At 33.8% G+C, this 14,657-nt stretch overlaps 1 long non-coding RNA gene across 1 annotated transcript; it reads right to left on the bottom strand.

Moving 5' to 3' along the window:
* Positions 1 to 12,577: 12,577 nt before the first annotated feature.
* LOC135076499 (uncharacterized) lies at positions 12,578 to 13,239 on the bottom strand. The gene is made up of 3 exons (XR_010258275.1): positions 13,177 to 13,239; positions 12,803 to 12,889; positions 12,578 to 12,694 (listed from the first exon to the last, which is right to left on the bottom strand). It is a non-coding gene; the product is annotated as an uncharacterized LOC135076499 (long non-coding RNA).
* Between the last annotated feature and the right edge of the window lie 1,418 nt (positions 13,240 to 14,657).

Genomic DNA, 14,657 nt, shown 5'->3' with positions numbered 1-14,657 from the left:
AAAACTTGCGTATATAAGGGAACTTTTTGACTAAAGTAAATCAAATCTACTCTATATTCCCTAGAGTCACTATCTACATTACTATTTTATTTACTCGCAATTTTGTAAAATAACCTAAGGTAAGATTATCTTCCATTCTTTCTTTTACTCTCTTTTTATATTAAAGTCATTGTTCGTACTTTGTTTAATATTACAAATTCTTAATCTTTTTTTTATTTTTCCAGAAAATGTCTAAGATATGGTTCTTTATAATCTTCGCTGTGATCGCCTCGGCGAAAGCTCGTGGGATTACTTCAGTAAGCAGTAACATTAATAATGTACGTTAAAGAAGAAAGTTATTTATTAGCATATTATTATGAGTTGCATCATGGTGGCAGCTTAAAGCTTCTTGAAATATTCAATGTTGGATTACTTAAAACATTCTTTACCAATTCTTTCTTTTAAGTTAAAATACTTCATAAGCTTTTCTACATTACCTACCTAAAAACTTTATTCTTTACAGGAAATTATCCCACTTGAAAAAGAGAGCAGAGTTCTACTGGAAGCTCCGTAAGTAAAAACCTAATAATTTTAGCCAATTTATTATCATTTTCTATCTGAGAATCTTTATTGATTGTTATTTTTATTATAGATCGGTTGGAGTCATTATTTTGAAGACATTAAAGGCCGCATGGTTCTTGCTGTCTACATTGTGCTCCGTCGTGGATTACAAATTGGTACGTATCCTTATTTATTAATAGTCTAATGCCCGTTTTCACCATCAATCCCTATTTTTAAGTGACCCCTATGGTAATACATAACAGGAATTTTGTTTTCATATGGGTCACTTAAAAATTAGGGATTGATGGTGAAAACGGGCATAAGCTATCGATTTTCTAAGTCCTCCAGCTGTTCGAGAATTAGAATCTCTACATTTCTAAATGGAACAAACCGTCGAAAGGGAAGGAATTGTAAATCAGAGTCGAGACGTCATAGATTGCAACCCCGTAAGATAGAAGACGCTTTTGAGCAAATGTCAAATTGCTTACTGTCACAATATTTGAAATTAAATCTTTCTATTATAAGTTCTTTCTTCAGTTGGTGACTTATAATTATGAAATCTTTATATCATTCAAGTATCACTATTCTGTCTATTCTAAACGTCTGTGATATTTATATTTATTTCTTGTTTTCAGGCAGCGGCTGCTCTAGCTGTGAATGTAGCCCTCTTCCTATTCAAGCACAGCTACCCGCTCATAGTTGGCGCAGTTGTGGTGTTTGGCTTCTGCAAGTTGACCGACAAATGCGGTTTTGGTTATATCGCCGAAAAATTTGACAATCTGTCGTATGCTGCAGAATATGTGGGTATTGGAGCGTTGAAGTATGGAGACCACTATTGAAGACCAGTCCACGATTTATTGCGATAGTTTTTAGGATAGGTTAGTTATACGATTGTACATAATGTAATATTAATTGGAATGTTTATTTATTGAACAAAAAATAAAGGACAATGTTCGTTCTCCATACATTGTTCGCCTAAGAACCAACAATTTTGACATATTACTACCCGAAAGCGAAATAATACGATTCTGTGTGTAAGAACAATGATTCCTGATGGACACTTGCCATAAAATTAATGATTAAGAATATTAAATCACAGCGATTTTATAATATGTCGTTTATGACAACATGGCGTCTAATGTATTGTGTGAATGTATGAACACCGATTCGCAAAAAATGTTTTGTATTGTCGTCACGCCGAGTCGCAGCCAAATAGTATAAAATAATAGAACAAGTTTTAGAAATACAACTCGGCATTCCACTTTTATAATATGCCCACATATTGCACGTAAATAAACAACATGAATCGTAGGTTGTTTCCACCCTTGTCATCTGACACATGAAATAAACTCCTATTGTAGATATCGAAGCCGAATCGTATATAATAATAGAATGGGTTTTGGAGATCACTCGGGGTTCCACTTTTATAAAATACCTACTATTGCATAAAAATAACACGAATCATGAGTTTTCTTTTCACCATTTACATCTGACACGAGATAACAAACTCCTATCTCCATGACTACCGTCGTAGTCTATGCCAAAGACTACAATATTTTAAGCAAGAAGTTTCAAACCTTAGCGGCTACAGTAACCCCTGGGCCACATACATCATGATAACATTCGGTCGACACCGGAACGAAGTCTTGCGATTATGCAAAAAAGCATCGTATTCTAGTGCGGCTATATCACGTTCAACCGGGGTTTTTAATTCGACTAAAGTCCTGACTAAAGACTGGAAGAAAATACGCCGCATTGTATGAGCACTTCGTGTTCGTTAAAGCGGCTTCAGATCTAGAGCCTACATAGTTTTCTTTCCAATAATATCCGCAAGTAGCGCTGCATGGTCTTTACAACAAAAACGGCAATAGTTATTAAGGTGCCAAAATTATATGATTACTTTGGCACGGTATTATACACGTTCGAAGATTTGTCATTTTCATTCATTTCATCATCATCATCATCATTTCAGCCACAGGACGTCCACTACTGAACATAGGCCTCCCCCAATGACTTCCACATCGCACGGTTGGTAGCGGCCTGCATCCAGCGCCTTCCCGCTACCTTTATCAGGTCGTCGGTCCACCTTGTGGTGGGTTGACATTGCAGAATATGACTTTTGATAGGTTCATCATAGAATTTGGCGGGGATATCCTCACGGAGGAAGTTCGAAAAAGGGCGAAACAAGATCTTATAATAATGCAAGGCCGAAGCTGTAACGGGCGTGCTCCTACGTGTAATCCGGCGAGTATGCAATAAATAGTAATGTCTGGTAAATAGTGGTAATACGTATCGTTCGTTCGTTCGTTTCAGTCGAAAAGACGTCCACTGCTGGACAAAGGCCTCCCCCAAGGATTTCCACGAAGACCGATCCTGCACCGCTCGCATACAGGCACCTCCCGCGACCTTCACCAGATCGTCGGTCCACCTAGTGGGAGGCCTGCCCACGCTACGTCTTTCGGCTCGTGGTCGCCACTCAAGAACTTTCCTGCCCCAGCGGCCATCAGCTCTACGAGCTATGTGCCCCGCCCCGTCTATGTCTATATGCGCTACGATTACAGGGTATCATTTTGCATAGTCGCAAGACTTCACTCCGCTGCTGTCAAATCAATGTCGCATAATGTTATCGCAATGTGTGTGGCCCTTGGCCAAATCACAGAAGCCTATGCGAAGAAAGAGCACTTGAATGACAATGAAAATCAGGGTTACCATTTTATAAGATCTCCTCACTATTGAGGGTAACAAAGTAACATTAATAATCTAGCCATTAATTACATTTATTACCTATACGAGAAAGTAAAGCAACATGCGTTTTTATTTTAATTTGTAAAATATTTGTAACAGTTTGTTCTAAGTTTAGTTTTACAACAGTATCTATTGCTGTTTCAGCTGTCACTGTGAAGCTTTGGGAAAATAAATAAATAGAAAAAATATTAACATAAATATTTATTTAAGTTTTTATGTTCATTATCATAATATGTCAATTTAAGTTACACTGTGTGACAGTCTTTGACACTAAACAAACTCTTCAGCTTAATAATACCTACCTACAGGGCGTTTTTATAGTTACTCTTGCTGATGAAACAAGAAGGGTTGATTCTACTACTGAAATACAACTACTTTTCTTACAGGACCAATATCAAATTCTCAAAAAAATTCACATCCTCGTGATGGTGATAATTTCTATGGAGAGGTTTTTTTTTTATATTCGGTCTCTTGGGATAAGTTATTCCATTTGAGCAGTAGAATTAATCCTTTTTATTTGATCACATATAAAAATAACACAAGTGTTTAGGAAAACTTCTTCTTTGGTATGGTATCACTACGGAGTTATAATGGCGGCAACTCTGTATCACTGACTTGTAACTTTCAAACAGTATGAATAATAAGGGCACCACATTGGTTTTCTTTCTGAAAAAAGGCTTTCACTTTTAGAACTAACCCTTTAGCACTATTTCATTGAAATAAAAATACAATAAACGCACAGAAGACTGAAATTGAGTCAACTGACGTGACATTTATAATTTGTTGACATTATGACAGTTTGACAAGACTAGGGATTGAAAAAGTTTTAATTGAAAAAGTAAAATGAGGATTTATTAAAACGATTCACAAGGATATAATCGATTAAAAATATTTATAAAATGTACTGATACTTGCCTGTAGCGATTATCCAATCCTGGTTTCTACTGAAAAACTACCTCGTGGCAAGATTTTAATAAAATAATAAAATCTTTATCTTCTCTTTCACAATCTATAAAAGTTCATTTGGTCTATTATTATACATATGCTATGAATGAGGGTTTTCGCGATTGAAAAATCCGCGAGATGGCAATACGTAGACGCGAGGTCCAAATGCTGCATGATTGGTGGATTTTGACATATCTGTCAATGTCATGTCAAAAATAACCAATCATGCAGCATTTGGACCTCACGTCTACGTATTGCCATCTGGCGGATTTTTCAATCGCGAAAACCCTCATTGGCATAGATCATGAGAGACTGGCAACTATACTAGGTTGATATTTATGTTTCTCTCACTTCAACTGGCATTGGATTCAACATCGGATTCTGACACTTTTACAGTTATGATATAGGTGTACCAGAATCTCATGGCAAATAGGGAAAATAAACTTTGTTGAGAGCAATACTGGGGAAATTGGAATAAACGATCTTGATACTGTTTAATTTTTTACTTTTATGACTTTAGTATTAATGAACATGAAGTACGAATATACATTTTAGGTAGGTATGTGTATGAAGAATGTTGTTATACATCGGGTTTTTAACATAGGAAAATGTCTTGAAAAATAAATAAATCGTATTATTACTTTAAGTAACTAATTTTATTATGCATCATACTTTTAACTTATCACTTCATTCAGAACTAGAAAACGATTCTAAGAACTCCACTTGCAATTTCTTGTTCTTCAATAGATGATCAAGATAAAGAGATAAAATCTTTTTCAATTTTCTTTACATGGTCATAACATTTTGACCATTCCTCTGCACCAATTTGTGAGATATACCTGAAAACCCCGATAAAGGAGCTATTAAGAATAATATAAAAAACATAACCCTCCTTGTGACGTAGTTGGGTAATAAAGTCAAAGTCAAAGTCAAAATGTATTTATTGCATTTCATGAATGTTTACAATAAACTAAGTATCAAAACATTTCAGTCCAACTTACTGTCAACTCGACGACGCGCTTTAGAATCAAAGATTGACTTTGAATTATGCCTTATTTTACAATTCACATTGAAAACAATATGACTTGCTTGAGCTTTTTCGACTTTTTCACAAAAATAACAAATAGTCAAGAAGAGATTACAAAATTTTTGCAGCGGCTGACAGATTTCATAATTTTCTTTGACAGGTGACAATTAAACCATAGACAATTGCCATATGAAAAACACACTTTTCCAATATTTTTGTTTGCCATGAGATTCTGGTAGACCTATACCATGAATATCAGTTTATGGTCCTAATTATTTTTATTTTATTTACGACCTTCGACCAGTTGGACATTTTAGATAGCTTCTTGTAATAGTGTCAATATCTTTTTAGCTTTTAACGCAAATCTAGTCTTCAAAGCAGTTTAATCGATTTATTTTATTTTCAAAATCGATATTTTATTGTCTATGATGGCCGCAGGAACATCACTATACATGGACTCCCAGCAATAAAGTACGGTAATGCCTCGTACAGATTTTATCGGCAAAAATTATGGAACTTGATAGGTTTTAGACCATGCCACGCACCAAAACGTCCGGAAGTTGTAATAGTATTATAGAATAAACGTTAAAAGACTTATTAATTTAATTTTTCAATGCTTAAGTGTCCATTAGAATGAAAGGGTGCTTAATGTATTAAAAAAAATAGAAAATAATTATGATGGGTTAATGTTTTTGGGCGGTTTTTAGGCGGTTTCTGACAATGTCCTTTAAAGAACAATATTTTTATATCTTTTATTCCACTAATCACACTTCTTTGAACTTATTGAATTTACACAGTAATCTGCGTAAATTCAATAATAATAAAATTGCGAACATTGACTTTTTTTAGGGTTCCGTAGCCAAATGGCAAAAATCGGAACCCTTATAGATTCGTCATGTTGTCTGTCTGTCTGTCCGTCCGTATGTCACAGCCACTTTTTTCCGAAACTATAAGAGCTATACTGTTGAAACTTAGTATGTAGGTATATTCTGTGAACCGCATTAAGATTTTTACATAAAAATAAAAAAAAAGCAATACAGTTTGGGGGTCCCCATACTTAGAACTAAAACACAAAAATCAAACAAATACGTGTGGAGTATCTATGGACAGGTCTTCAAAAATGATATTGACGTTTCTAATATCATTTTTTTCGAAACAGTTTGCGCGAGAGACACTTCCAAAGTGGTAAAATGAGTGTCTCTAACTTCTAAAATAAGAGAATTATAAAACTAAAAAAAATATTATAATATACATTACCATCAAAAGTACCAACGAAAATTGGTTTGAACGAGATCTAGTAAGTAAACTTTTTTTTAAATATTTTTAAACATTTTAAAGTTACTACTCCTTTCTTCATGAACGCGTAGAAGTATTAAATTGAAATTCTTATCAAATATTCAGGTTTATAGTACCTTTAAGATGTTACAAATTCAAAGTTATATACCTACAGGTTTGTACGGAAACCTCGGTGCGCGAGTCCGACTCGCACTTGGTCGATTTTTTTAAATTTATTTACATTACACAATATGACAAATATCTAATTTCAAAAGAATATTACAAAAATGCTAATTATTTGTTTTAATTTACTCAAAATTATTTTCAAAGCTACTTGGCATTAAGTTCACCTTTCCTTTAGTAAACTAATAAACTAATGGTTTTGTCATTTACAGAAAATATTAGAAAAACCTTACGTTACATTAAAACTGTGTAGTTGACATCACTCACTCTAACCAATAATTTCAAATCATAACTTCTTTAATAACACTTCGTTTTAGCCCTGGTATTAGGTATATAAATTACAGTTAATAATAAATTAAATTGACTATTAACTTTGCGAACTTACGGCTCCCTGTGCGATTGAACTTAACTATGGAGAAAGAGCATTTCCCACCAAAAACATTTTCATGTAAAACTAGCTGACCCGGCGAACTTTGTTCCGCCTTAATGGCAATAAATAAGCAGACTTTTTTTATTTCGAACGGGATAAAAAGTATCCTATGTCCTTCTCCTGGCTCTAAACTACCTCCCTGACAATTTTCAGCTAAATCGGTTCAGCCGTTCTTGAGTTATAATTATAAGTGGTGTAACTAACACGACTTTCTTTTATATGATGACTAGCTTTCCGCCCGCGGCTTCGCCCGCGTGGAATTTTGTCTGTCACAGAAAAACTTTATCGCGCGCGTCCCTGTTTCAAAAACCGGGATAAAAACTATCCTATGTTCTTTCCCGGGACTCAAACTATCTCTATGCCAAATTTCATCAAAATCGGTTGCGAGGTTTAAGCGGGAAAGCGTAACAGACAGACAGACAGACAGACAGACAGACAGACAGACAGACAGACAGAGTTACTTTCGCATTTATAATATTAGTTGGGATAGTTGGGATAGTTGGGACTAGTTGGGATGGCAAGATGTGAGCATAATGGCTCGCACTATGAAAAATGCTAAAAATTATCAAATCTCATGTAGAGCCAAGAAACTTCTAGCTCTACAAGCCCTAACTATACTTAAATACACCTATAGAGCCTTGTTCCCAAGGAGACATCCCGTTTTTTGCAGGAACTGTTTTTTTGCAGAGTCCTGTTTAGTAGAAATACCTACATATTACCTATTTTGAAATAACTGTTCCCACAAACATCCCGTTTACAGTGTCCCGCAAAAAACCGATCCATTCGTATACATATCTTGTCGGCCGTTTGGTGTAGTGGTTCAGAACGGACTACTATGCCGAGAGGTCCCGGGTTCGATTTGAAACGCCGGGCAGAAATTGAAATGATGAATTTTAATTTCTGTGACGGGTCTGGGTGTAAATATGTATAACTAGCTTTCCGCCCGCGGCTTCGCCCGCGTGGAATTTTGTCTGTCACAGAAAAACTTTATCGCGCGCGTCCCTGTTTCAAAAACCGGGATAAAAACTATCCTATGTTCTTTCCCGGGACTCAAACTATCTCTATGCCAAATTTCATCAAAATCGGTTGCGAGGTTTAAGCGGGAAAGCGTAACAGACAGACAGACAGACAGACAGACAGACAGACAGACAGAGTTACTTTCGCATTTATAATATTAGTTGGGATATGTAAGTATTTAATAAAAAATAAAAATAAAAAGTATATAAGTAGTATATCCGTTAAAGAGCGTTGTAGCAAAAAGTTGGCGTTCGAATTTTAGGTTTTTATTGCTTGACGTCGCGTAGTGAGTGCGCAAACTGCATTTATCTGTACAATTTCAACGCTGCGTTGACTAAACGATCTTAATCCGTAGTTGTATCGTACCTAGACATTACATCATACATAATAATAAAGAAATAATGTATAATTTACCTATTAGATTTTTTCTCAGATCAGACTTTTAGCAAAATGAAGTTACGTAATTAATGTAATTTTTACACTAGTAAATCCCGCGACAAGTTTTTAATCTTTAAATTGAGTAAAGTAATAAGTTGATGGGTTTGAAAGAATTTATGTTTTATTTTATTCTTTTTACAGCATCGAAAGCTTGTTTATGAAAAATATTTACTATTTAAATTTTACTTTTGACTTTTTAGTTTTTAGTTTTTATGATGCGGGATGGAAAAATTAAAATTTATTCTGATTTTGTGACGTTTCCGCACATAAATATGGATAGGTTAAATAAATAGAATTAAATGTATGAAAACGAGCGTGCCATATTTTAAACGTTATCTATAATATCTGTGTCCATCAAAGAGCTCGTAACTAAACATCGTAAGCGCCATTCACATTTTATCTAAAAGTTAATAATAAATATTTAGTTTTTGTAAATCTAAACAAGTCAGGCAATCAAAGAGGTAAATACTGATCCTATCATTGTGATTTTATAGAATTTATTATTCTAAACCACGGTCGTTTAATGCTAAAAAATCAGAGGTAACTTTAAGATTTTTATCCATAGAGAAAAATTTATCTAATCGTGTTTTTAAACAGTTATCCCATTAGGTACACATGCGTTCTGTAATACAAACCCATCAAAAACAATACTTGTCAAAAAACCAAGTCTCACTACTCAGTTGTTCTACGGTAAAAAGTTGTGAGATCCATGTAATACCAAGTCCAGTCCAGGAAATCATTAACGTTTTACATAAATATATTGACTTGGCCATCGCATGAAAACACGTGTAAATTAAATTATTTAGTGCGAAATGAAACGAAATTTTGCATGCCTGTGTAGACATGCAAAATTTCAGCTCAATGGGAAAACGGGAAGTAAGTAAATTTTAAGTTGCAAGATTTTACAACTCCAGATGTCAAAGAAAATAAAAGCTTGTAGATAGCTTTACAAAGAAAAGAAAGATTTATGAAGAAAATAAAAAGTACTGTCTACGATACATTTGTTAGGCCGTGTTGCACCGTCTTACTTTAACATTGACATCAAAATTTTGGATGTCAAAAATCTGTCTAAAATAAAACACCGGTTATTGTCAGTTAGGGTCAAAGTTAGGTGGTGCATCTCAGCCTTAGTGTATTTTAATTAAATTTAATACAAATAAGGATGACGAAAATAATCGATAAGTGATCTCACTCGAATATTTCTTATAGTAGGTATACAAGATGTCGAACAAATGGTTACTTACTGAAAAAGTGCTTCATGAGACCTAGCAAACGGCATCAATAATATGTTTAAGAACGAACTGAATCTATTCAAAAAACCTATATTTCCAGCTTTCATACATTTAATACAGTTACAAACAAACACGAAATCAATGGTTTCTGAGAATTCTGAGTGCCTTAATGCCGTCCCCTTTATCTGTTTATTTAGTATTTATTAATTAGTATCTCTTGATGATATTGTAGCAAGTTAAACCTAAAATCATGTTTTCCGTAAATAAATTTAAATAAGAATGCAATTTACGAGTTTGTTGTTTGATTAAATTATTATATATTACTCAATTAAAAAATTAAATTTTAAAAATTAACACTTCTAATATGGTCGGTATGGCTGGCGGCATACATTTAGTATGAAATTCGGAAACATTGAATTTTGGCATAGATCCAGTTTATTCTTTGACCTATTTATTGTTATTGTTTTAAAGAGCTCATGAAGCACTTACAGGAACAGTAAACAGTTTCTCGATATCTTGTATAATTAAAAATCAAGTGAAATCACTTATCGTTTCCACCCTGTACCTATACTTTTAAAAATAAACTCATTTTATACGTTCATTTGTATAAGTATCTACAATACAAATAGGTATTTGTACCAACTTAGTTGACGTTTTATAAAACTATTTGTCTAAGTGTCATCGAGCGACCGCTGGTGGATTTGCCATTTACCTGACCTACCCCTTTATTAATAAACGTTTAATATCAGATGAATAGTTACGCACCAATTTCTTTCATTCAGTCGTCAGTAATTGAACTTTCGGAAAAACATGACGAAGCATTGTGTGACCATACAGACGCTATTCAACTTTTATTAGTAAGGAAGAGTATATTTTATGTTGGTAGAAACACAATAGCATAGACTAATGTTTTGACACCCTGTTAAAATTTTTATTAGTCATTTATTTTTTCCTGACCAAACAGATACTATAATAATATCTTTTGTCTATTCTACCCATATTCTGTAAGTAAAATAATAAAAAATTTGAAAAGAAAGAAATTACAAGTCCGATTTACCTAAACAAATAAATTAAAAATACTTGCGGATCAAAAGTACTCAATCATACTACAATTTACGAAAAAATCACGCGTGACGCATATACGTCAGTGGGCAGTCAACTGACATAGACCCGGCGTCTACGAGTGCCAAAGCACGACTGATTTATGCCATTTGATGCACCCGATTTTATAGTATTTTCAAATTAATTTTTCATTTGAAGATTGAAGATAGATATTTTTTCTTTTTCACACAATAATAGTACTATGTTTCTTCTTAAGTGTAAAGTAGTTTATGTTGCCAAATGACTTTTAGATTATGAGATGTGACCTGTTTTCTTGCAGTAATTTTCTCGAATATTGACCATCTTAGACATGATAAAAATGCATTTTAATGAATTAAACATCAAAATTTTCTCAATACACTTTCTTCTTCAGGGTATGCTTATTCTAATGAATACATTCTATCTTCTTACTTAGAAATAAATTTGTTGTAATATTAGTTCAAAGTTGTGCCTTCGCGAGTTACCTGGAAAACGGGCTTTCGAAATTCGCTGTTTTCGTAGGCAAAAATCCAATTTGAACGAGATTTTGTCAATAGACATTCTGTAAAAACGTATGATAATTACGATGATATAAGTCAAAAGAAGCTATAACAATAAATTATATGACTAAAATCATTTCGAAATCTGCCAAATTCTCGATTTCTGCATGAAAAATGTGACAACGCTCTTCTTACTTTGGGGCTGTGTGAAATTGTCCAAAGATTATACATACCTAATGATCCTTTCGTATTGTAATTTCAAATACACATCACGTGTGTTAAAATCAAAATCTTTGGTTTTAATTTAGTTGAGTATTGAAGAAGGAAAGGTAAGGAAGGAAATTTGACCTAACAATCAGATTAGAATGTTTAAATTATATTAGTGTAATAAAGATATTGTCACTAAACTCACTAATTTTTAAATCGATTCCATATTTTATCTCAGTAAGTTACCTACAATATTTAAATTGTATTAATTAGCTCATGACTGGGTTTCTTGAAAATGTAAGACCAAAAGAATTTAATTTGAATGAAAACCTTTAATTGTTTTCAAATCAAAAAGATTCGAATATGGTACAACAACAACTAAATTAAAAAGAGAAAATCATTTTAAATAAATAATTTATTAAATAAATAAATCGTACAGCTAAACTAACTTAAAACTAGTACGCGGACGACCGATTCCGCATCGCCTTCCCCTTCTTCTCGGCGTACTTCTCAATCGCACTGACGAAGAAGTTCTCAGCCGTCTCCAAATACTCAGGAGTCACAAAGCTCCTCAGCTGGGACACTGGCACGTACTCCTCATAGTTCAGGCTGCATTTGCCAGTGATTTTGCAGAAACCAAGCGCGGCGGCAGCACCGACTACGATGATAATGGCGTTTGAGACCAGCCATTCGATGACGAAGACGCCTACGCTCAGAGCTGTGGACTGAAAGATGATGATTAGGATGTGAACATCAAATCTGATTATGATGATGAGGGACTAAAATTCGTAAAAGATGAGATATATTCTTATGAATTTGAAAATTAAAATAGAAAACGGATAAACACACATGAGAACCATTTGGATCAAGACTGAACATTAGGTCAGTAGAAATCGGGGAGTAAAAGGATAATGCAAAACATACTAAAGCTAAAAGTGAAGATGACACTTACAAACTTATTTCCGACTAATGCGTTGATGACGTCTAGAATCAAAAAGGCAGGCACGTCGGGGAGAGTCCGAGATATCTGCTGATTCGAACTGTTGGTGTTGTCGTGGGGAGGATAGTCTAGTTCCTACAAATAGAAGAAAACCATTAGTATTCATATAATTTAACAATCATAGCAGCAGATACAGTATTTCAAGCCAAACACATGGTATCTAATAATAATTGTGATACTTACATCATTGTCAATTGTAGGAAGTTTTGGGGTAGGTCCAGCAAACACTACTCCGAACACAAAGCATAGGGCGACCAATTTGTGCATCATCTACAAAAAATACATTTTATCAGAAATACAATCATTACTGCTTAAAAGCTTGTAAACATAATTATTGATAATGGATTATCGAATATTGTATCATGTGAGTTTTACATAATTGCTGATGGTAATATATCAAAGGTGATATTTGGAACTCAATGGTACAAAAGGTTAATTTCAAACCAATCAAAATTTTTTGAAGATGAAAAGGTAGAAATATTATTTTACTTTTTAAAGTAGAGCGATTCAAAAGAGCCAGTAATATTATTATAATAGTCAAAGTAGACTTTGCTTACCTTGATTTATTTGTAGGTGGTGATTGCACTTATGATAATACTTGTTGTACTACTGAAGTCAGGACAGGAACTGATGCCAGTAGGAACACTGTTCTGCTTTTTAAACCAAACCCAACTAACTTACATTAAGGATCATTTGTTAATAATTATGCAATTACCTAATTCATATGACGTATTAAAGTAACGAATATCCTAATATCCTAATGACTATTTTCTAAAGTCATTACCTGCATTAAAATTATTTCATAATTAGCATGATTGCAACTTTCACGTAATTAGGTAATTTATGAAAAATGCGTCATGAATTCCATGAAAAAAAATAACTTGTAGTGTATGTATATTTATTTAGGTTTTGAATACAACTTAATTTTTACTAGCTCCCTAGCTCGAATAGACTGAAAGGAGCATGCCCGTTTGCCGGCCCATATTGTGTCTTTAGCATTTATAGGCTATATAATTATATTTCAAATAATTTCATTATACAATTTTTTACATTTTAGTGTTTTATGTTTATCTTGTGCCACGAAAACATTTAGTAAAGTATAGCTTAATTCTTGTGCTAGTAGGACAGAGTTTTGTTACACTAACTTACTACGAGTTCACATAGACTTATAGGCAATCTCTTTTGATACTCATGCATAAACCTGATGGCAATGTACATAATTATAAGTTGAGATGGGCCTGATGCTGCTACCACGGCAAACTACAGACCAACCACGTTAAAATGATGGTGTCGAGGTCATTTTTGTATTGCTTGTTTTTTCTCATATTATTATTTTTACTACACATTTAATCTCCATCACTGTTGATTTTAATTAAGTAAACTAAATCCTACCTACCTACTCAGTGTCATGAATGGCATTTCTGTAATATGTATTTATCTTCATTGAATAAGAGATCATGTTAACCAACCAGCGGGGCAATGTGGCTAGCCTTCTGCTTCTGGGCACCTTCCTCCAAGGCAGTGACCTGAGTTTTAGTTAAGTTTAGTTAGATTGGCGAAGCTTCCCGAATGCTTCGCCATATACTCACGTCCGAAATACCGCAGTGTCTCAAGTCGAAAGTATTCGACCAATGTGTTGTTGCCAGTGATGGTATACGGATCTGAGACGTGGTCTCTTACTATTTTATTTTTATTTTTATTTTACAAGGAAAACAATACAGTGTAGAAACTATGTAGACTAACATTTTAGAAAATTTATAACCATTAACATGTTTTCACATTTAGAGCCTGAGTAATGCTTGTTTATCAATAAACAGAAATAGAATAGAAGTTACCAAGCCAAAAGTTACCTACTACTAATTAAATTAAAGCTTAATACAAAAAAAAGCACCTTTTAAGAATGCACATCAAACCAGTCTTTGAAGAGATTTCGTTTAACACTATTTATGCTGGAATTGAATAAATCAATATCGGAATCGCCAGCCATAAGGTTAAAGACATTAGCAGCTCGAATAAAAAATGAGTTCTTCCTGTAATT

Source organism: Ostrinia nubilalis, chromosome 12, assembly GCF_963855985.1.
Source record: "Ostrinia nubilalis chromosome 12, ilOstNubi1.1, whole genome shotgun sequence".
Classification (NCBI taxonomy): domain Eukaryota; kingdom Metazoa; phylum Arthropoda; class Insecta; order Lepidoptera; family Crambidae; genus Ostrinia; species Ostrinia nubilalis.
The sequence above is the reverse complement of the archived record's forward strand: the minus strand, read 5'-3'. Positions and strand labels throughout refer to the sequence as shown.